This window comes from Hemitrygon akajei, chromosome 11, assembly GCF_048418815.1.
Source record: "Hemitrygon akajei chromosome 11, sHemAka1.3, whole genome shotgun sequence".
In the NCBI taxonomy this organism is placed as follows: Eukaryota; Metazoa; Chordata; class Chondrichthyes; order Myliobatiformes; family Dasyatidae; genus Hemitrygon; species Hemitrygon akajei.
Genome location: NC_133134.1, coordinates 16,669,036 through 16,693,315, shown reverse-complemented (window position 1 = coordinate 16,693,315; position 24,280 = coordinate 16,669,036). Strand labels below are relative to the sequence as shown.

The following is a 24,280-nucleotide window of genomic DNA, read 5'->3' as shown; positions in this document are numbered from 1 at the left end:
TATAATTCAAAATGCACATGAAGTGTGCAGCACAGGCAAACAGTATAGTAAACAAACAGCTCACTGTCCTAGTGACAAGGCCTTGGTGGTGGCAGGGTATTCATCAGTCTCACAGCCTGGGGATAGAAGCTGTTAACCAGTCTGGCAGTCCTAGCCCTGATGCTCCTGTACATCCTTCCTGACGAAAACGGGTCAAAAAAGATTGTGCGATGGGTGGTAGTGATCCTCAACAATGCTTTGGGCCATTTGTTTGTGGTCTCAGCTTTGCAGAACTGAGCGACTGCTTTCAGTCCGCCAGTGCTGCCTGGCACTTTAATTCTCCTTCTCAGTCCCACTCTGACCTATGCCTATGGCTTATTACATAACGAAATCTAAGCAGTTTGAGGGACATTATTTTCCATCTGAACATGTCATAGCCTTCTAGACTTAATGTTGAAATCTACAAACTGAGGTTAATTTGTCCTCTCCTCTTTCAGAATAGGCCTTGTCTTTTATTTGTCATATTAGCACAGGGTTTTCTCTCCTTCTGCCTTGAATGGAGACTTTCAATTTTAAGCAGTTACTGCTTGTTTGAAATCGACACTTAGTAGGAATCATCCTCTCCACATCCATCCTGTCAAGAGCCATCAGGATCTTATATGTTTAAATCAAGTCACCTCTCACTTTACTAAACCCCAACAGAGAGAAACCCACCCTATCCAACCTTTTTGACCGATTTCAGGTATTACTCCATCAAACCTTCTCCAAATGGTTAGTGCATTTACACTACATTCTTAAATAAGTAAATACTGTACTCCAAACATATTCTCATCATTGTCCTAGAGGAAGAGCTGCAATTATTGAACCTCTTTATTTATTTAGACATACAGCGCAGTAACAGGCCCTGACACCACCCAATTACACCCGTGTGACCAATGAGTGTGTGTGTCTTTAGAGTGTGGGAGAAACCGAGCAATTGGAAGAAAGCCATGTGGTCACATGTAAAAACTCTTTACAGACAGCGACAGAGTTGAACCCAGGTCTCTCGAGCAGTAATAGTGTTACGCTAACCACTGCACTACCGTGCCACCCAAAAGGGTGTTGCAGTAGAGAGAGTGTGTGGGGAGAAGAAAGAGTTCCAAATTTCTCACAATATTTGGTGGGAGAAAGTGAACTCTTGTTCATTCAGGGAAGGGAAAAGGGAATTAATGTGTAATTTTTTCTACTGTTTCGTGGAAGGTGAAGTAGGAAAGGAAAAAAAAATTCACAATTTCAGCTCCTCATTCTGTGGTGGAAAAAGGCCAAATTCTGCGACTTTTTAGATGGAGAGGAAAGCTCCTGTTATTACTGCACTATTTTGGAACAAACTGCGAACTTGTATGCAGAAAATTCCTGTAAGCAACAGTGTGATATTGACCAATTTTTTAAGTGATGTTGATTAAAAAAATAGATTGGCCAACATTTTGATTTTAATTTCCCAATGGATCTTTTATCTCTTCCCAAGAGAATGGATGTGGCCCAAGTTTAACATCTCAGCTAAAAGCTAGTGCACTTCTCCACTAGTGCCAGGTTAGATTTTTGAGCTCAAGCCTTCATGTGGACTTGGCAAGAAACGAACAATAATCACAGTCAACATTTATTGGTGTGGATGCTGTCCTAATCCCTTTAAGTATTTAAAATTAGATCTCATAATATTTTGGAGGATCTTTGGCTAATGAATGCCATTACTATATTATTTTATTCAGAGATCATTCGTTCATTATGTGCCTTGTCGTATGACAGGGGTGATCATGTTCTTTCCATGACCATGATTGTTCTTGGCAAAGTTTTCTACAGAAGTGGTTTGCTATTGCCTTCTTCTGGGCAGTGTCTTTACAAGACGGGTGATCCCAGCCATTATCAATACTCTTCAGAAATTGTCTGCCTGGCATCAGTGGCCACATAACCAGTACTTGTGGTATGCACCAGTTGCTCATATGACCATCCACCACCCGCTACCATGGCTTCACGTGACCCTGATTGGGGGACTAAGCAGGAGGAAAGGAGTGCCTTACACCTCCTTTAGTTGAGACATATCTCCACCCTGTCGTAATTTAGAGATACAGTGTGGAATAGGCCTTTGAGCCTCCCCAGCCAGCAACCTCCAACAATTGCTGCTTTAACCCTAACCTACTCATGGAACAATTTTACAATGACCAGTTAAACCTACTAACCAGTACATCTTTGGACTGCGGGACAAAACCTGAAGCACCCGGAGGTAAACCCATACATTCCATGAGGAGCATGTACAGATTCCTTACAAAAGACGCTGAGATTAAACTCCGAACTCTGATGCCCCAAGCTGTAGTAGCATTGTGCTAACTGCTATGCTACCGTTTTATGGAAGTATTTCACAATCATGACCAGATTCCATAATCTGCCATTGTAAATCTAATGATCATTTTCTGTACACATAATGGAATATATAAATCATAAAAATAATTTTAGCCTAAATTAGAGAGGTTAAAGTTAATAAAATAATAAATTTAGGGCATTAATTAATTTGTAGGTAGAGATAGAAAAATCTATGTTTAACTATCAAATAATAGTTGGCTATCATAAAGAAAATGGTTATAGTTCTCACTACTTGTTGTAGAAATATCTTTCTTTTCTGCTAGAAGTTGTGCACACATCTGAAGGTATGCCTAACCCAAAGAAGTTTAACTCTTCTCTTTGATTTGAGTTCAGTGAGACCCTCTCTCACTGGTCATCCCTCTGTGATAACTTATCATCTGCCAGCTGGTGCTCTTTCCCCTCCCCCCACCATATTTTCTGTCTTCTTCCTCCCCTTCCTGTACTGACCTCTACCTGTAAAAGGTAAGTATCTTTAGCTCTAGACATTGCTGTATATTAAATCATAACATCCTACCCTTTTGACTTAGAACTATTGAATACTTTGATATATGATGTCTGATCAATGACTTTTCCAAACAGTTTTGCATCTTTCTCCTCATCTCCTTCTGCCTTTAACTGAATTAGAAGTTGTACTTACCATTTCTAACCTGAGATTAACAGACAACTGGAACCAAACTGAGAAATTTCTCAAAAAGCAATTTTTATATCATCCTACATTCATTTCAGTTCCATTTTGATTGTGACTGATATTTTACCTCAGCATAACCTGCATGTATCCCTTAATATCCAAAACTCTATCACTATTTGACTTGAATATGGTCAATAACTGGGCTCCACAACATTCATGGGCAGAGAGTTCCATTTATTCACAGCTCCCAGCCTGAAGTAATGTTTTCTCATTCAATTCCAATTGATTCCCTTATTTTGAGACCCTGACCCTGACCTCTGTCTCTAGACTCCTCAACTCCGAGAAATATCATCCCTCCATCCATCCAGACAAGCTCAGTAGCAATTTTCTGTGTTAATGAGGTCATATCTCATTATTCTAAACTCTAATGAATATATATCCAGTTTGACTCTCTCTGTGCATCAATCTGGTGAACTTTTGTTAGACTTTCTCTACCACAAGTATATCCTTTCTTAGGTAGAGAGGCCAAACATGTACACTGTTCAGATAATAGCCACCACACTAAAGGCCTATTCTCTTGAATATAAATACTTTTGAAACTGAAAGCCTTCGTACCATCTGCCTTCCAAACCACTTGCTGTATCGGCATTTTAACTTGCAATCATTTAAATACAAGGACACTTTGAGTCACTCTGGTTCCAAGATTTTTCACCTAGCAAATACTCAGCTATTTTTTCTACTTAACATTTTCCCACAAGATGCCTGTATTCTTTTGGCCATGTCCTTAGCCATCCACTTAAACTGTCCGTTTTCCTTTAAAGCTCTGCATCCTGTTGGCCTAGTCTTGTATCATCAATAAACAGACACTTGGGCTTGATGCAAATCATGATAAAGATTGTCAGTAACTCGGGACCCAGTACCAATCCCACCCAATGTAGCACTCATTTAGTTACCCAAAAATGAATTGTTTATGTCTACTCTCTACTTTTACTCTTTTAACCATTCCTCAGTTGTTGAAAGTATACTACTCAAGGCACGTGTTTAATCAGATCTTGTCTGGCAGCTTATTGAAGGCCTTCTGAATCTATTGATTTCCTCTTATCTTTTCCAAGGTTGCAACCTCAAAAAAGACTCGCAGTAGGTTTGTCAATCCTGATCTCACTTTCACAAATCCATGTTGACTCTGCCCATTCCTGTTATATTCTAAATACCATGTCACCACTTCCTTTTCCTTGCTATTGATGTTAGGCTAACTGGTCTGTAATTCTGTTTTATCTCTCTCCTTCCTTTTGTTTTAGATATTGTGGTTTTATTTGCTTCCTGTCAAACTATGAGAACCTTTCTAGATTCCATGGAATTTTAGAAGATCACAACCAGTCCATTCATTAATGTACCTTTTTGCTACTGAGAATTTGTTTCATCTTAACACATTAATTATTTTCTTTTCAATATCATCAACAGAATTCTTTTTCATCTCTTTTTAAAGGTTCGAAGGTTCATTTATTATCAAAGAATGTATGCAGTGTTCAACTCTGAGATTCATCTTCTCTAGATAGCCATGAAACATAGAAAACTACGGAGGTTATTAAAAAAAAACATCAAACTCCCTTGCCCAGCACAAAAAAACTCTTACAAATTGCCCCAAATTAAATTGCACAATGACAACAAGAGCATCAAACCATAAGACACAGGAGCATAGAAACAGAATTAGCCACTTGGCCCAGCAAGTCTGCTCTGCATTCCATCATGGCTGATTTATTATCGATTTCAACCCCATTCTTCTGCGTTCTTGCCATAACTTTTGACACTCTTACTAATTAAGAACCTATCAAACGCCACTTTAAATATAGCCAATGACTTAGCTTCTACAGCCATCTGCAGTAATGAATTCAACAGATTCACCACCCTCTGGCTAAAGAAATTACTCCTAGTTTCTGTTCTAAAGGCATAACCTTCTATTCCAAGGGTGTGTCCTCTGGTCCAGACTCCCCCCCGCCCCCCACCATAGGAAGCAACCTCCCTACATCTACTCTATCTAAGCCTTCAATATTCTTTAGGTTTAAATTTTTGTTCTGCCTCTGTCACTTTCATTAAATTGTTTTTATGTGGATTCTTCTCTATCCTAACCTGATGTAAACAGTAGAATGTTTAATAGTTTCCTTCTGTTGTTCCTATTTTAGACTAAATGTTGCCAAAGTACCACAATATTTAAGATGAAAATATACAAAACTCATCAAGCCAAGAAAACAAAATCATTTTCCTACTGGAAATGAAGATCTCTAAACAGCTTGATGACAATAACTGATTTATAAAAAGCAGTAACCAAATGGTGTTATATCACAAAAAATATATTTCCTCTAATATAACCTTATAAATATTGTTGGCAAACATTTTAGAGAACTAGGAAACAACTCCAAATATATTGAATTTTTTTGAAGAGCTGGCTGCCTTCATGTAAACTGCATTATATCCAAAATTTCATTTTAAAATGCTGTCTAAACTAAATTTTGTAATTTAAAAATGATTGTTTCTTGTTTAAAAAAAAACAAGGTTACTCCTTTACTCACAAATGCTATATATAATGTGGCAATTTCTGAATTTTCTTATTTTATTCTACCAGTCTTATTGTAACCATCCTGTCAGCTAATCCATCTAGGAGCCTGAACATGATTCATGAACCAACAACTTCTGATATCCCCAAAGAATCATATGGAATCTGCTAGGGACTGAAATCAAACCTCTTAATTTTTCTAACCTACTGCCAGTGACAGGAAAAAAAAAAGAAATTCCTTTTACAAAGTTACAGAAGATTCAACAGAAGTTGCAGGCCATAAATACTGATGACATAATAATTCCAGAATGACAGTATAGGGGTTTCTACAATTGCCATCATTGCTGGTCCTGAGACCAAGTATCATTGTAATGTCTAGTTGTTACTTCAAGGTTTTGTTGGGAGTTCAGTAACCTAGAGAGCTGCAATGCTAATTTCACTGATAGTACACCCCATAACCAGTAGAAATTGAGGATATCCTACTTGTGTATGTAAAATTACAATCCTATAATGAGGTAGAGTTTAAAATTCCAAGGTAATTTGCCTTTTGATTGCAAGTACATGTTGTGCTATTTCTATATGATTTTAAGTTTATTTTGAGATACAACACGGTAACAGGCCCTTCCAGCCCAACAAGCCCACGCCAGGCAATTACACCCACATAACCAATTATTCTACAAACCCATATGTCTTTGGAATGTGGGAGGAAACCGGAGCATCTGGAGGAAACCCATGCAGTCATGGAGAGAGTGTACAAACTCCTTACAGACAGCACCAGGGATTGAACCGTGATTGTTGGCCCTGTAACAGTGTTTCTTAACCACTACAGTACCATGACACCCTGTACCCAGTATTCTATTTCTGATTCCCCTGTAGTTCAGATGTTTCACAAATTTAAATTAGGTTTAATTTACACATTAAGATTATAGCCTCATTTCATTAGTAGAAATATCACAATTTTAGCATCACTCCATCTGCACACTATCCTGATTAAGGCACGGGAAGTGTTTTAAATAGCACATTATTTCACCCAAACCATGTCTCACATCTCTCCACACTGACTGGTTACCATCTTAACATTTCTACGTAAAAGGATTAAGTATTAAAATGTTAAGAATACTTCTAATCCTACTTATTTCAGTGCTTAAAGATGAAGCTGTTGAAGCTGTTTCAAAGTAATTTGAAATAAAAATAAACAGGAAATAAAGTAGTACTGATCCACCCAACAATGCCTCTGAATTGCATTATTGCCCTAAACTCCATACCCATGCAGCGATTGTACTATGCTTACAGATTAGTAAGTGTACAGCATTCAAAAACATTTTCTTAATTTCATCAAAAAATTATCAAAGTGGGTTAGTTGCTGTTTTTACGGAAATGTGACATTTTTACCAGTCTTCACATTGGATCTTCTAAAAGATTAGATTCATGTGATTGTCCAAAATTGCATTTATTGTTAAAAAGAATTGCCTCCACTTTTGCATTGACTGCCAGGTATGCCATCAATTAAAAATGACCAAAGCCATTCATAAAATAATGTAAATCACATAAATGGGCAAAGCTTCATATTTGTCAACTCAAAGCAGCATCACCCCATTCACGTGAAGCTGGCCTTAGTGTACCCAGCCGCTACAGAGAATGATGTCATAAAGATGTCTCCTGACGGAAACTGCCTGCCGCAGAATCTCGGGCAGTAAAGTACATACTTTTCCGCCGTTTCACTCTTGGTATTCATTTATGTAGTCCGGAATGGGACATCACGTCTTTAATTTATGTCAGCGAAGTGCTGAGATTATCTTCGAAAGCGGAGGCCACAGTCAAGTATTTAGCATCTGATCCCAATCAATTCCAGAGTTAACATACAGACAACCAATTCACTAAAATAATAAAGGAAAGTCAAAGAGATAGCTCCGGGGAAAATAAATAAAATCCACAAACATCTTAACCTTTACACTAAAACGTAGAATTTGTTGATTGTTGGAGACCGCCTGTTTTTGCAGTTGGACAATACTACATAATTCCTTATTAAAATGAGGTTCATTAGCGCACGATTACATACGCGCCTTAAAAATTTTATATTATTTTGATAAATTAGAGATAATACTTATCTCAAGTCTTTCATTTAAAATGTCTGATGATCTGAACCATTTGCATAAATACCTCAAGCTATCACATGAAGGAAACCTGCCTTCAAAAGTTCTAAATATGAAAAGCTTTAGTGTTGCGAGGTTATTAAAAGGTATTCTCTATCCCATAACAGATACTGTTTAATACCATTAATATTTTATGGTCACATCAAAGTTGGTTTGAAGATACAATGTTCGGTTTGCAGGATTTGAAGCTTATTCTATTTCTCCCCCATTAAATATGTCATTCAAAGCTCAATAACTGACTGTACTTTTCTAACAGAAGATTACAAGTCCAATTTAGACTAGAAGTTAAATTATCGTTATTTTCTTCAAATTATATACTTTTTCTGCAGCTTATTCCCTTGTGTTATTGGCAGAAACGCTTCCTTGAAAATCACACCACTCCACTCTCAGCTGTCAGTTTACAGCAGAAACCCACGGAGAACCAAATCAACAGCATCTTAGAAACCTTCAGGGGAATACAAAGCTCAGGATCTGTCAACCCACTTTTTTAAAAAAAAAATATTGTTACTGACGATGGTAGAGTCGCTTCAATGTTACAACACAAGGGCCATACACGCTCTACGCTTTTGTTGAGAAAACCTGTTAACTGCTGACAGGAAACATGTCCACGGTTTCCAGACGGAACCACATCCACAAACAATAAAACCAAAAAGTACTGACAAAACAAAAAAAAAATGTCTGACAGCTATTAGAAAGAACAGTTTGAAGGGAATGCTGGCAAGAACCACGGGGATTTATTCCTAAAAGGTTTATGTTGCCATCTGAGTATCCTCAATTACATTTCAGCCTGTAATTACATGGGCATTGTTTTGGATGCGTGTTGCATGCAATCCAAAGGTTTTGTAGTCACGGACTGATGGAACACAAAAAGAGGGCAGCGAACCTCTCAGGCTTGTGCCCGCTCTTTGAATGGGCTCTTGGCCCCGTTCCGCTATTCTTTCCCAGAGCGCTCCAATTTCCCCCCTTATCATTCTCTCACTTTTTCCATAAATCGGAGAGTCTAAATGTATATTATATCTCGCAGGGGTTAGAGAGGATGGACAACATTGCTCTACATGTCGCTTCGCTTTTTTTTTGGGGCTAGGCGATAAACTGGTGCGTGCTGCGTTGGAGGTTTTCTGCTTCACGCTTCATTACAACATTGAAAATTGCCTCAGAAAATCTTCAACGTTTGGCTGGTGTGGCAGAGCTGATGGCCACTTCCTTGTAAGAAAAGAGGAGTCAATCGATTTGAGGAAGGTCAGAGCCAAACGAGGGGAACGCGCACAGCCCTTTGTAGAAAACGTGTTACTGAATCATTTTCTTCAAAAATTGAAATGCTTCTGCACCGAGGCAGCGGAACAGATTTGCGAACGCGGTTTTTGTTACCTTGCGAGATTCTGTACAAAGTGCCTCCGAAATGCGCTGCATACTCTTCCCCACAGGGGAAGGAGGGGGGAATTAATTGCCATGTATCACTTCAAAATGCTGTTCCACACCTTGGGGAGGGGGGGGGGAATAGAAATTGGTACCAACTTTGGGACAGCTCATTTGCACGCTTTCCTGCCTATGGAATTATGCATGGCTTGAAAAGTGCGGAAAATAGCGAAATATTTTCCCTCTAAAGTTCGAAGACACCCCGTCAGAAAACGCACCATCTGTTTCCCTGAAATAAAGCGAAGCATTTTCCCAACAGTAATACAAGTGAAGGTTATAAATGATCATGCCGCCGCATTGCTTTATCCGGAACAATTTTCACCGAGAAAAAGACAATCACAAGCTATCGAGACACGCGTTGTACCTACATTATCAACAGTAGCTGTTCAGAGCTCCGTGTTGAAGCCGGGTAGCTTGGCAACTCCGTGATGCTGTTATGGTACAAATTACTTCCGAAAATGATCTGAGCAACGACGACCGCCTCAGTGATTTTTTATTTTGCAACGCCGGTATATTTCTACAGCGATGGATGTGATCTCTTTATCCTGTATCACTCAGAATAAGATTCGTGATAATGAGAGTGGATCTCAGTAAATAAATTGCCCTTTACAGAGCACAGTTACATCGCAGGATTTGAGCCTTCCAACAAAGTCAACTGATAAAAGGGAAAATCCCCTTTTCAATAGGATTATATCAGTTACTAAGGAAAACAGGAGCGTAATATTTTTCAATACTGCCCTTCATGCTTCTAGTACTAATTGAAATCTAAGTTCCCTTGATAGCAGTTCAATGATAAAACGCTTGGGTCTCGGTATTAATCCTTCCCATTAAGAGGGTCCTTGGTGACTGAAACGCCGGAGTCGTGCGACCCGTCTCCGTTCTCGGCCGGTCTAATCTTCCCAGCGGCTGCCCAGGGTTTGAATGAGTTTCTCGCTGAAAGCAAGTTGGGATCTACTTAAACATCGCGAAGGTCATGCACTAAATTTTAGGAAAACCTCATTACACTGTTCAACCTACGTAGCAACAACGGAGCAGGAGGAGCCGATTGGCCAGAAGCCTCGATAAGTTTCAGAACTTTGCCTGGCGTTGAGTCCTCGGGGGCCAGCAGGAAGCAAGCCAACCTCTTTGGGCTCCTCAGTCCCAACCTCCCCTCTTCCCTATTGCTGTCATTAGTGAGCCCCCAGTCTCCCCTTTTGCTCGAGGCCATCAGCAGACTACTTCAAGTTTGCCATTATTAGAGCCCTATTACTTCCGCAAACCTCTTTGAATTGTTCACGTTTCTCTACATCCTTCTCGTCCTTCGGCTGTCTACAATGAATGCACAGTATTGCTTCCGAGTCCCTATTATTTCTCAGTTCAGTCCAGAGAGACTCGGTTTGAACGGAAACTTTGATGATATTCTTTCTAATGCTGTAATTGCCTGCTTGGTTGGTAATGCAGCCCTCCGCCCTGTTTGCTTTCTCTATCTCGTCTGAAAATTTTATAGCCAGCAATGTTTGGTTCTTATTACTGACCCAAGGGAAGCCAAGTTTCTGTCAAACTTATAACACCGGTAATTAGAGAGTAATTAGTGTTCCTAGTTCCCTGATGTTATCCTTAATGCTTCATACATGTATGCGTCGGCACTTAAAAGTTCCTTCCATTGTTGTGCAATGGTCGTTTTTGTTTTCTCCTCATTTAATCAATAGTATGTACCTAGCCCTTCCTTATAGTGCAACCCTCCAAAGCCCATTCACTCAGACAGAGTATTGTTGATGCCAGGATTTCAGTGGAACCATTTCCCTTCCACAGCCTCTACTTGTCCATAACTAATGGGCTCACTTTCAATGACTCTTCATCTCCATATGTATTGCCTTTTTATTTATTATTATTTCCTTTTTATTTGTTCAGTTTATTGTCTTCTGCATTCTGGCGCCCTAGTTGGACAGTCTTTCATTGATTCTGTTATCGTTATTATTCTATAGATTTATTGAGTATGCCCACAAGAAAATGAATCTCAGGGTTGTATATGGTGACAGATATGTACTTTGTTAATCAATTTACTTTGAACTTTGAAACTTGTCCTGATGCCATGCAAACTTTACACTGTTCCTCATGCACACCCCTTTCAGTTCCACATTCAATTGCTTTTGTGGCTTAAACCTACAATGGACCATCATGGAAACTAATTTTTGAAAGAAAATCTATTATTTTTTTCTTGAATGTAAAAATTAGACATAAGTCCAACTCCCAGTCAAGCAGATTTAAATGAATTAGCAATTATTTAAAATATGTCCTCATTGCCATTAACTGGACCATTGCGGTAAAAATAGAGGCACAAGATAATGCAGATGCTGGAATCTGGAACAAAAATTAAGCTGCCAGAGGAACTGAGTGTGATACAACACCTGACAAAATAAATCATTTCACTTGTTGCATTGATAAAGAGACAATTGTTTTTAAAAACCAACATCGGTAACACCTTTACACTAATGAGACCAACATTTTCCAGTGTCCTCAAAATATTTACACTTTAATCTTATCAAATCAGGAAAAATATGTGTTGGGGGTGGAAAATTGGCCCTCACAAAACTACAAGAATGAATTCTTTTTTTTCCATGAAATCTGAATGCTGCGTAACATATGTTGTGTGTGTTTATTTTCAATGGTTTCATGCTACATAGACTGTAATCATATCTTCTGTGGACTTGAACTTTAGAAGGACAGAATTTCAAAGGCTCAACTACAATGAACACGTGTGACCAAAGACAAATGCTTTGAATTTAAAACAAACTGAAATTCAAACTGAAGCTGGATATGTGGCTGTTGGAATGGTTTCAAGAGCTCACCCATTTGGTATCAATATGATGCTCAGACAGAATGATACCACAGGGTCCGAACTGTGCTGAATACTGCTGTGTTGTAATGGGAGAAAGCACAAAATGAGTGCAATCAACTAATGGAAGCATATTGAGGATACAAGTAACTGAAAATGGTTCATGTTTTTAATCTCTTCTAGTCATCCCAATCCCTAATTTCAATAGTCATGATCTTAAGAATCAGGTTTAATATCACTGACAAACACAGTGAAATTTGTTGTTTTTCTCTCTCTGTTATCATTGTACTGCTGCCACCAAGTTAACAAATTTCACGGCATGTGCCGGTGATAGTAAACCTGATTCCGATTCAGATTCAGATTCAGTACAGTTCAATACATTAAAAAATTATAAATTACAATAAGAAATATACATATATATATATATAACGTAATTAAATTAAATAATTAGTGCGTAAAGGGAGCAAAAATAGCGAGGAAGTGTTCATTGTCTGCTTAGAAACCTGATGGCGGAGGGAAAGAGGCTGCTCTTAAAATGCTGAGTGTGTGTCTTCAGGCTCCTGTAGCTCCTCTCAGTATAGAATATAATATATATTACATTGTGCTATATAAATGTCAGACTTAATGCTTACCTGTCACATCTGAAAGTTTATAATCACTATTCTATATTCTTGTATAGTCTGAATAAACTCCTGCTGTTCAAAAGCACAATCCAGTTTTAATCTTCTAATGTTAACAAAACAAAACATAGAATGGTAATAAATATCCATGGGTATCAGGCCTTCACAAATGTGTTCCTGAATTTATCAATATTAAATTCAAATTCTCCTTTTGCAGAAATAATGAGCGCATGTTCAGCATGAGACTCTGTAAGCCATGACCGCAGTAAATGAATGTTGCTGTCACATTTTTGAAATAGCTGTATATAATTGGATATGAAATAAATTGTCCTGGCATGTATTGCAATAGTGCACTTTTACGGTCAGTTAATATAAAAAGTGCATGGGCAGTACTATGTACAATCTTGCTGAGGCATGGATCCTCATTATATTATAGTTTTCCAACAAATTTCAAAAATTCCTATTTGGACTCAATAGATGCTTGAATATTGATGCCTTATATTTTACATAAGAATAAGAAGTAAATGCTTGGTTGAAAAAGTCATTTCATGGATTTTTTGCTTTAACACATATGGATTATTTTGAGAAATAACTTCATGTCTATGCCTTAGAAATAAAATAATTGTAGCTTCATTTTTTAGTTGAAACCAGCAGCTCTCATGAAATCAGGTGACTTTGTTTGAGATATTATAATGGAAAGTTTGCTACGTTTCATTTACTTTCAAACTTTTCACATCTTATCACAACATATGCTGTGACTAGCAGGAGAGCGGATATGAGACCAGCATCATATTTTGTTTAAGCTGAATGCAATCTCAAATAGCAGCATCTCTCAAATAGACATGTTGCACCCTCCTGGTTTCAACTCTGAATCAAATAACTTTGGACCAAAGCCAATGTTCCTATTGTTTTTCAGGTAGCAGGTGTCAGGAAGGGAGAGGATGGTTAAACCAGATTTATTGTAAGGGAAGAGGTTTCACTGATATTGGAGTGGGCATATCTATTAGTACAAGCCAGTAGGGAACTTGTAGAGTCCATTAGGACAATACTGTCACACTCCCAGATCACAGAAGTCTGATTTAGTATATATCTTTCCAACATGGATAAAGCAAAAGATGATTGGCGGGAGACAAAGAGTGGGAATAAAGAGAGCTTTTTCCTGGCTGGCTGCCAGTTACTAGTGGTGTGCCACAAGGGTCTATGTTGCGACCACTTCTTTTTATGTTATATCTCAGTGACTTGGATGATGGCTTTGTTGTAAAGTTGATGGATGATAAGAAGATAGGTGGAGGGGCAGGTAGTTTTGAGGAAGTAGAAAGGCTACAGAAGGGCTTTGACAGATTAAGAGAATGGGTAAAGAAGTGGCAGATGGAATATTGTGTTAGGAAGTGTATGGCCATGCAGTTTGGCAGAAGAGATAAAAGAGTAGACTATTTTCTAAATGGAGAGAAAATTCAAAAATCTGAGGCACAAAGGGACTTAGGAGTCCTTGTGCAGGGTTCCCTAAAAGTTAATTTGCAGATTGAGTCAGTGGTGAGGAAGGCAAATGTGACGTTAGCATTCATTTCAAGAGAACTAGAATATAAAAGCAAGGATGTAATATTGAGGTTTTATAAAGCATTGATGAGGCCTCACTTGGAGTATTGTGAGCAGTTTTGTGCCCCTTATCCTAGAAAAGATGTATTAAAACTGGAGAGGATTCAGAGGAGGAGCACTAAATGATTACAGGATTGAACAGCTTGACATATGAAGAGCACTTGATGGCTCTGGGCCTGTATTCACCAGAATTAAGAAGAATGACGGGTGACCTAATTGAAACCTATTAAATGGTGAAAGACCTTAATAGAGTGGATGTGGAGAGGATGTTTCCTCTGGTGGGAGAGTCTAAGACCAGAGGATAGAGCCTCAGAATAGAGGGGCATCTTTTTAGAACAGAGATGAGGAGGAATTTCTTTAGCCAGAGAATGGTGAATCTGTGTAAGTTGTTACCACAGGCAGCTGTGGAGGCCAATATTTTATATATATTTAAGGCAGAGGTTGATAGATTTTTGATTGGTCAGTGTATGAAGGGATATGAGGAGAAGGCAGGAGATTGAGGCTGAGAGGAAAAATGGTTCATCCATGATGAAATGGTGGAGCAGACTTGATGGGCTGAATGGACCAATTCAGCTCCTGTATCTTATGGTCTTATGATTCATTGGTATGTTATCAGTATATGGTACACTTGATAATGATTAGTATATAGTCTCCTATTGTTGGTTATTTTTATACGGTAAATGAAGCATGTTTTTTAGTGTGTCATGCACATTTGTAAAATGGCTTTTGTGCATCAAGAAGTTAAGTGTCAAAACGAGCTGAAACAATCTTTCTCTGATCAAATAAAATCTTGCAAATAGGAATGTTTCTCTCTTTTAAAACCACACAAATTTCTCGAAGATCTGTATTATTTCAAAACAGGGTATTGCATTTAATGTCTTTCACATGTATTTGGAATTTCAGGTTGCGTAATAACAGTCAGGTAATTCATTTAGGATTTAAAATCCATGATATTCATATATATTATCTGGATACTGTAGTACTAAATTCTGTTATTAATTAATTGTATTTAAATATTCTTATTTTTATCTAATATCAGCAGTGGTTTCTTCTCATAATAATTTAATTTCTTGAAAGTCAATATTGTTTCAAAGCAGTATATTACATTTAGTATCTTTCATGAGTATTTGGAATTTTAGATTTAGAAACAAACAGAGCCCAATAAGAGACACAGGTAATTAATTTAGTACTTAAATGCATGATCTTAACATATTCTTTGGATATTGAAGCGCTAAATTCTGTTAATGGTACTTAAATGTTCTTATTCTTATCTTGCTAATATCGGCAGTGATTTCTTCTCATTACTTCACAGCATTCTACCAATGGTAGAGCAGAGTTGCAACTTTGACAGAGTGTTTATTTAATCACCCATTATGTTTGCAGAATTAATGAGATTCTGGAAAAATCTGGCATATGTGAAGATAATTTCAATTAAAATCTTTGATCCATGCTAACATAGAAATAAAAGCATAATATGGAATAATTTGAGTATCAAATATATTGATGTTTACAACAATGACAAGTGACACTTCATTAATACTCTAATAAAGCATATCTGGCAGGCAACCAAGGAATGCAGAAAAAGTTTTCAAAGTGGCTATATTATGGCCTGTCTACGTGTTTTTATAGCCAATGGAAGCATTTTAAAGCTGGAAAGTTTACTACATTTTTTTTGATGGTTTGAATTATTGTTTTCATTACTTGCTTGGTTTTATAGAGGTGAGCAAAATCAGGCAATAACATAAGCTGTATATATGGTACGCTGCTTTTTTCAGACCTCTTGTAGATTTGAGTCAGATATATAATGCCTCTCTGCAGTATTGCGGAATGCTAAATTACCTATTCACTAGTGTATTAAGAAAGTGGTAGGTGAATTCTTGTTAATGTTATCAGAGGCTTTTGGTTGCAGAATATTTAGAATGTGCAAAAAACTGTTTAAAAATATTTTTAAATACCATTTTATCTAAGGTTTATGTTTCATATTTGTCTCCCAACAAATTGGATCAAAGATTTGAATTGAAGTTATCTTGCCTATGCCAGATTAGAGAAAAAAATTGTTTCAGTTAGTTGGCATTGAATAAACACAGGAGATTCTGCAGATGCTTGAGATCCGGAGTAACACGTACAACATGCTGGAGGAAATGAGCAGGTCAGGCAGCATCTAAGGAAAGCAATAAGCAGGACCTGATGAAGAGTCTCGGCCCAAAACATCGACTGTTTTTTCCTTTCCACAGATGCTGCCTGGCCTACTGAGTTGGCATTTTATTTCTTGATGTATAAAGGCTACTTTACAAATGTGTATGACGTGTTATAAATGTGCTTCATTTACCACATATAAATCACCAAAAATACTGTACATACTCTAATTATTATCAAGTGTACTATATACCCATCACCATCATCAGTGCACCACTATCAACAGTGTACCAAACACGGATTGGTACCATGAGTGAACTATATACTGATCAAGATCAGGTTTAATATAACCAGCATATGTCATGAAATTTGTTAACTTGGCGGCTGCAGTACAATGAAATACATGATAAATATAGAAAAAAAAACAAATGAATTATAGTAAGTCTATGTATATTAAATAGTTAAATTAAAAATGGTAGTGCAAAGACAGCAATAATTTTAAAAAGTGAAGTAATGTTCATGGGTTCAATGTCCTTTTAGAAATCGTATGGCAGAGGGGAAGAAGCTGTCCCTGAAGAAGCGTGCCTTCAGGCTTCTGTACCTCCATCTTGACGGTAACAATGAGAAGAGGGCGTGTCCTGGGTGATGGGGGTCCTTAATAAAGGACACCATCTTGCTGAGGCACTGCTCCTTGAAGATGTCTTAGATACTACGGAGGCTGGTAGCCATGATGGAGCTGACTAATTTTACAACTTTTGATCCTGTGTGATAGACCCCCCCCCCGTACCAGATGGTGATGCAGCCTGCCAACAGTGCATGAAATGTAAATCACAACCACCAGTGTGCCATGAACTTATCACTGTCAACAGTGTACCATTTATTAATCATTTCCAAAAGTGTTCTGCACACTGAAAAATCGGCTGCTACGAGCGCAAAGCAGAATGCTATAATTTAGTTAGATATGGGTACAGTGAATTGCTCCTATACTCTTCTATGGAAAAAAAAGGTTTGACTGCTGCATTACATCGTGGATTTGTTCATTAATATTTGATCCATTTATATAATTTGAGTTGGACTTCATTGTCTTAGCCATTGGAGCCAAATTTATGCAGTAGGAACAGATTGTTTTAGGTCAATTTCTTTGGATTAGTAGAAGTATTTGTAGTACAGAGGTGAAGCAAAAATCAAGCTGCAGTTCAGAATGCACATATGTCACATGGTGCTCAACAGCACACTGAATTCTCAAATCTGTTAAAATATAGTTGTTGCAAATATCAAATGGTTAAGTAATGACTTGAACTAGTTGGCAAATCCAGGCAGATTTGGAATAAAAAGGGCAAAAGTAAGTCGAAATATTAATTTGATTTTGCATAGAACAGAAGGAAAGGTGGATGTCACTGTATTGAGAGGTAGCCAAGCAGAATTGGAAGATATAGGTTCCTATTGTCAAAGAAGAGTTTAAGATCATATTCAGGGATTCATTTTTCATGTTTGAAATGACCTGGGTATTCAAAGCAACAAAAGCAAACATCATAAATGGAATAAGTGAACAATGAAGGGACATGGTTAGTTTATAATTCTTTCATGGGATGTAGACATCACAGGCAAGGACAGCATTTATCATTCATCCCCAACTATCCTTCAGAATGTGATGGGGCACTGTTTTCTTCAACAGCTACAGTCTCTCTGGTAAAAGTTATTCTACAATGCTATTAGATAAGGGAATTCCGGAATTTGTGACCTGACGATAATGAAGGTGAACCAATATAATTCCAAATTAAGATGGGGCTTCAAAGTGAGTTTATAGCTGGTGGAAAAAGTTTGCTTTCCTTCACCCCTTAGTTCTTGTTTCTGAATAACAGACGTAAATAGACTGAACAGCAACAGCCAACTCAAATACCTTGTGATCAGTAGATGGCCTACACTGACACTGGACTTCAGGGGTTCCCAGCTTGTGGTGCACAGACCCCTTGGTTAATGGCATGGTCTGTGGCATGAAAAAGGTTGGGAACCCGTGCTAGAATTCAACATTGGGAAGGCTACAGCCTCCAAGAGTCTAGTAAATATTTTTTTCTCTAATAGTATCTAGTTGATACAAAAGAAAACAAGGTTACTCAGCATCAGAACTTTTAGCTCTTTCTAAAGAGATGGCAACTTTAAAATGATCCCAGAATATTATTGCTGTCTTGATTGAAACGGCTGCATGTGTGGGAAGCTGTAAGCTAACAGATCATGCGCAGATGATTGCTCCACAGCGCAGTGTCCCACCATATCATTAGGCAGCTGTAGCTTTAAAATCTCTTCCCAATCCTACTGAAAAAAAACCATGGGCAGCAATCACTTGGAAATACCACTGCCTTCAAAGTTCAAAGTGCAAAGTAATGTTTTAAAAATCAAAAAATGTATATGTCACCATATACTACCCTGAGATTAATTTTCTTGCAGGCATTCACAGTAGAACAAAGAAATACAACAGAATCAATGAATAACTACACACAAAGACTGACAAACGATCAATATGCAAAAAAGACAAACTATGCAATACAAATAAACAAATAATACCGAGAACATGAGCTATAGAGTCCTTGAAAGTGAGTCCGTCAGTTGTGAAATCAGTTCAGTGTTGAGAGGAGTCATCCACGCGGATTCAGGATCCTGATGCTTGAAGGGAAATAACTGTTCCTGAACCTGGTGGTGTGGGATCTGAAGCTCCTGTACCTTCTTCCCAATGGCAGCAGCGAGAAGAGAGCATGGCCAGGATGGTGGGGGTCCTTGGTGATGGACGCTACTTTCCTGTGGCAGCGCTCCTTGTAGACATGCTCAATGGTAAGTAAGTCTTTTCTTGTCATGGACCGGGCTGTATCCACTACTTCTCTGATGTGTTTTCATGTTCGCCTCCCCATCACACTGCACCCAGCTGATTAATGCAGATTGTCAGGATAGTCAGTTGTCAGTACTCAAAGAGCCAATAGTGATTAATGTCACTGTTAAAGAGTTTTATTTCATACCGGTAATTAATTATTGAAACATAGATTGGATTATTCTGAATTTTCTGAATTGCCTTTGTAGGTTACAGTGGATTATCACGGAATTATTCTTTACATTTAATTTCAATTTGAATGCATACCGTAACTTAGGTAACCAACAAGGCTCGCAGACTCTGCAAGATATTGACATATAGCAACTGATCAAACTTGCAACCACCAGAGTCCTTTGCATTACTTAAATCCTGAATATCATGCTAGGCAGGTAACCAAGATGAAAAAGTTAGTTACTGTCAGGAATAAAATACATTTCTCTTTATTGTTTTCTGTGAACACCTGCTGATTTCACTTTTACTTTTGGGACCGAGCTCTTTCTAATCTGTGCGAAAATAGACTCTTGCAACTGATTTCTGATAGTGTGCTTCTTTTAATGATATTTCTTTTGCACCCCTGCATCTTGCTTTGTCATTCTTGTTTGCATTTCCTTTCAATTTTGCTCGCCTGTAATTACTGACTCAATGGAACATTGTTATTTTGTCCTCCTTACATAAGGCTATTCATGTTATAGCTATAGGTCCATAAGAAATAGGAGAAGAGTTAGGCCATTCAGCCCATTTAGTCTGCTTTGCCATTTGACCATGGCTTATTTATTAACCATCTCAACCCCAGTTTCCTGCCTTCTCCCCATAAACTTTGCTGCACTTACAAATCAAGAACATATCAACCTCAGCTTCAAATATACCCAATGACTTGGCCTCCACAACTGTCCGTGGCAATGAATTCCACAGATTCTCCACCCTCTGGCTAAAGAAATTCCTCCTCATCTCCTTTCTAAAGGGACATCATTCTATTCTCAGGTTGTGGCAACTGGTACTATACTCTCCTATGATAGAAAACATCCTCTCCCTGCCCACTCAATCCAGGGCTAATATTCTAATATTCGATAGGTTTTAATGAGGTCCCATCCTCAGTCTTTTAAACTCAAGCAAGACCAGGCCCAGAGCTATCAAGTGCTCTTCAAACATCCACATGTTCTGTAATATTTCCCATTTTCCTCTGCTCCAAAGAAATAGTGATGAAAACATAATCCACCGAAGCAGGCAAACAAAACCACATGAATACCAACACATAACCTCAATGATAGACTAGAGATTCAGTCAAAATTATGATAACAATGCATTGGATTTGAATGACATGTAAATAGGAGACTGACACAGGTGTCTTTGGACTTGAATGACGTTTATGATACATCAAAAACTGTCTTGAGCTGGCATGGGGCGTCAGATTCAAAGTTCAAAGTAAATTTATTGTCAGAGTACATGAATGTCACAATACCAATCCTCACTGAGGGATGAGAAGTGAGAGAGTGAGCAACTTCAAGTTCCTGGGTGTCAAGATCTCTGAGGATCTAATCTGGTCCCCACATATCGATGCAGCTATAAAGAAGGGAATATCACAGCTATATTTCATTAGGAGTTTGAGGATATAGTTTTTCACCTAAAACACTTGAAAACATCTACAGATGTACCGTGGAGAGTATTCTGACTGGCTGCATCAATGTCTGGTATGGGGGTGGGGGGAGCTACTGCACAGGACCGAAAGAAGCTGCAGAATATTGTAAAATTAGCTAGGTCCATCCTGGTTACCAGCCTTTGTAGTATCCAAGACATCTTCAAGGAGCAGTGCCTCAGAAAGGTGACTTCCATTTTCAAGAACCCCCATCAGCCAGGACACACCCTCTTCTCAGAGTCAGGTAGGAGGAACAGAAGCCTGAAGGCACACACTCAGTAATTCAGGAACAGCTTCTTCCCCTCTGCCATCTGATTCCTAAATGGACACTGAACCCGTGAACACCACCTCACTTTTTTAATATATATTATTTCTGTTTTACACCATTTTTAATTTAACTATTTACTATACATATATATATACTTACTGCGATGATTTATTGATTTACTTTTTCATACTCTGTATTTATCATGTATTTCATTGTACTGCTGCCACTAAATTAACAAATTTCATGACATATGCTGGTGATATGAAACCTGCTTCAGATTCTGATTCTGATATACTATCCTGTGATTCATTTGCTTGTAGGCATTCACAGCAGAACACAGATGTACAACAGAATCAATGAAAAACTATGTCCAGAGATAGACAAGCAACCAAAGAAGGCAAATTATGCAAACACAAAGTAAGTATATAAATAATTACGAGAACATAAGTTGTAGAGTCCTTGATGATGGATGTTACTTTCTTGTTACATAGCTGCTTGTAGGTCGGCTCAAAGGTGGGGAGGACTTTGCCTGTGACCACCACTTCTCGCAGACTTTTCCATATTGGGCTTTGATGTGTCCATACCAGGCTGTGGTACAACTAGTCAGGATAATCTCCGTTGTGTGTCCATAAAATTTTGTCAAAGTTCTAGGTGACATGTTACATCTGTGCTATTCAGGCACACAATGAAGCTGAAGTACAGGGTAGATACTAATTGCGATGGCCAAAGTTTAGCTAAGAAATAGGTTTACAAAGTGTCTTAGAGTATTATAAAAGTTGGTGGAAGTATAGATGGAGAAGGATGGAGGGCAAAGGGAGGGAGAACATGATATCTATGCAGCTGAAATCATGTTGTCTCTTGTGAATAAAACACAAAAGTGTACAGACACTTGCCAAAGGGCAGCACTGAAATATTGACACACTAATGGTGGGTAGGGTTGTGATTGATACAGTTTACCAAAATTCAAGAACTAAGAGAGTTGCTGCACAAATATGCTTCAACCTCAAGACTTAGCCTTACAAGGAATCTTCATGAATGGAGCTGCAATTTGTAAGTTAGAGAGTGAATGAAGAAAACTAAATTTGTACTGATGAACAGTGTATTCAGGTCTTACAATGGTCAAATACTGCATGTTTGTCCAGCTATTTTTGAAAATCACTGGAATAGAATTATATGCTTGCTTGCTTCTTACATGCCGTTTCCAAAATTCAGTTTCAAAGGCCCTGAATTTTGTCAGCAACTGGGGATAAAGCTTAGAGGTGAAGTGCAAGAACATTGCAAGAACTTCTTCTTGACCCCTTTTCCCCCAGCTCTGATGAAGGCTGCCAAACCTGAAACATTAACTCTGTTTCAGTTTACACAGCTGATGCCTGATCTGCAAACTGTATCCAGCATTTTCTCTTTTTATTTCAGATTTACAGCATCTGCACTTTATTTTGTTTACTTTTACTGGATGAGAGAGGTTAAAGTTCAGGTTGAATACTGTATACATACTCTGATATTAAATGCACTTTGAAACTTTCAAAACTTGAAATCTCTGGTACTGAATAACTGTGATCCCCACCTCCCAGAACATGCCTTTGTATCATTAGGATGAGGTACAGAATCTTGAAGACACACACATAATGTTTTAGAAATAGCTCCACCATCAGGTTTCTGAATGGACAATGAACCCATGTTTTTTATTTGCTCTTCTTATTTTTTAATGTTTGATATTTCTTTCTTGGGACGTACATTAGATTCTGACTGTCTACCATGTCTATCTAGGCCTTTCATAATCTTACAATCTTGTGTTGGCGCGTGGCCTAGTGGGCACTGGTTCGAGCCTCAGCTGCGGCAGCGTGTTTGTGTCCTTGAGCAAGGCACTTAACAACACATTGCTCTGCGACGTCACCGGTGCCAAGCTGCATGGGTCCTAGTGCCCTTCCCTTGGACAACATCGGTGGCGTGGAGAGGGGAAGGCCTGCAGCTTGGGCAACTGCCGGTCTCCCATACAGGCCTGCACCCTGGAAACTCCATCACAATCTCCATCACAATGGTGGCATCTCGGATGCCACCATCACAATCTTGCAACACAATCTAGTATGGTGGGGGGCTACTCCACAGGGTCATATAAAGCTACAGAAAGTTGTAAAATTAGTCAGCTCCATCATGGGTACTGTAATGTATGGATCTATTTTACCCAGGACATCTTCGGGGAGCGGTGTCTCAGAAAGGCAGTGTGCATTATTAAGGACCTCCAGCACCCAGGGCATGCCCTTTTCTCAAGTAGGAGGTACAGAAGCCTGAAGGCACACACTCAGCGATTCAGGAACAGCTTCCCTCCTCTGTCTGTTTCCTAAATGGACATTGAAGCTTTGGACACTACCTCAATGTTTTTTACTATACAGTATTTCTGGTTTTGCACATTTTTAAAATCTATTCAATGTATGCAATTGATTTACTTGTTTATTTTTTATTTTATTTATTTATTTTCTGCTAGATTATGTATTGCATTGAACTGCTGTTGCTAAGTTAACAAATCTCATGTCACATGCCAGTGATAATAAACCTGATTCTGATGATCCTCCCCTTAGCTCTATGTATTGATCTGTTGTCTGCGCATGCGCTGTTGTCTATGCATGTACATTTCTCTCTCTCTCTCTCTCTCTCTCTCACTGCACTGTGAATGTACCAGTTAAAGCCATCTCCTGCATGCGTGCTTTTATTTAATACATATGTAGTTGTGCACAGACACAACAAATTGATGAAGAGTATGAACCTGAACATCAGAAAATATTGCAAACTGCACCGACAGTTACGGGACGAAACAGCGAGAGTTCAACAGCACAAGAAGTCAGATGCTAACAAATGCGTGAGTACAGAGCGTAGCAACATTGTAAGGTGTGCTGAATTTAAAGTGAAAATAAAGTGGCAATGGCTTCATTTGGGAAAGCTGATGAATTTGACAGCACTAATGAAGGTTGGGAGTCATTTATTGAGATGTTTTGAACTGTATTGTGATATGAACAACATGGAGGGGCAAAAGAAAGTTTCTACACTTCTAAGCTTAATTGGCCCAAGAACTTACAGTCTCTTACACAACTGAGTAACCCCTGAAAAGCCAGCAAGAAATACATTCGATGAAATTGTTAGAATTTTACAAAATCAATCGAGTCCTAAGCCACTGGTAATAGCTGTGAGATTTAGATTTCACAAAGGGAACCAGTCAATAGATGAAAGCCTTTCTGA

General features: G+C 38.4%; 1 protein-coding gene across 1 annotated transcript in view; it reads right to left on the bottom strand.

Moving 5' to 3' along the window:
- Positions 1-10,053, bottom strand: part of axin1 (axin 1) — a 164,181-nt gene extending 154,128 nt beyond the window's left edge. The window contains exon 1 of the mRNA XM_073060274.1: positions 9,490-10,053. The gene's annotated coding sequence lies outside the window, so the exon portion shown is untranslated. The remainder of the gene's footprint in view (positions 1-9,489) is intronic.
- Positions 10,054-24,280: the final 14,227 nt, after the last annotated feature.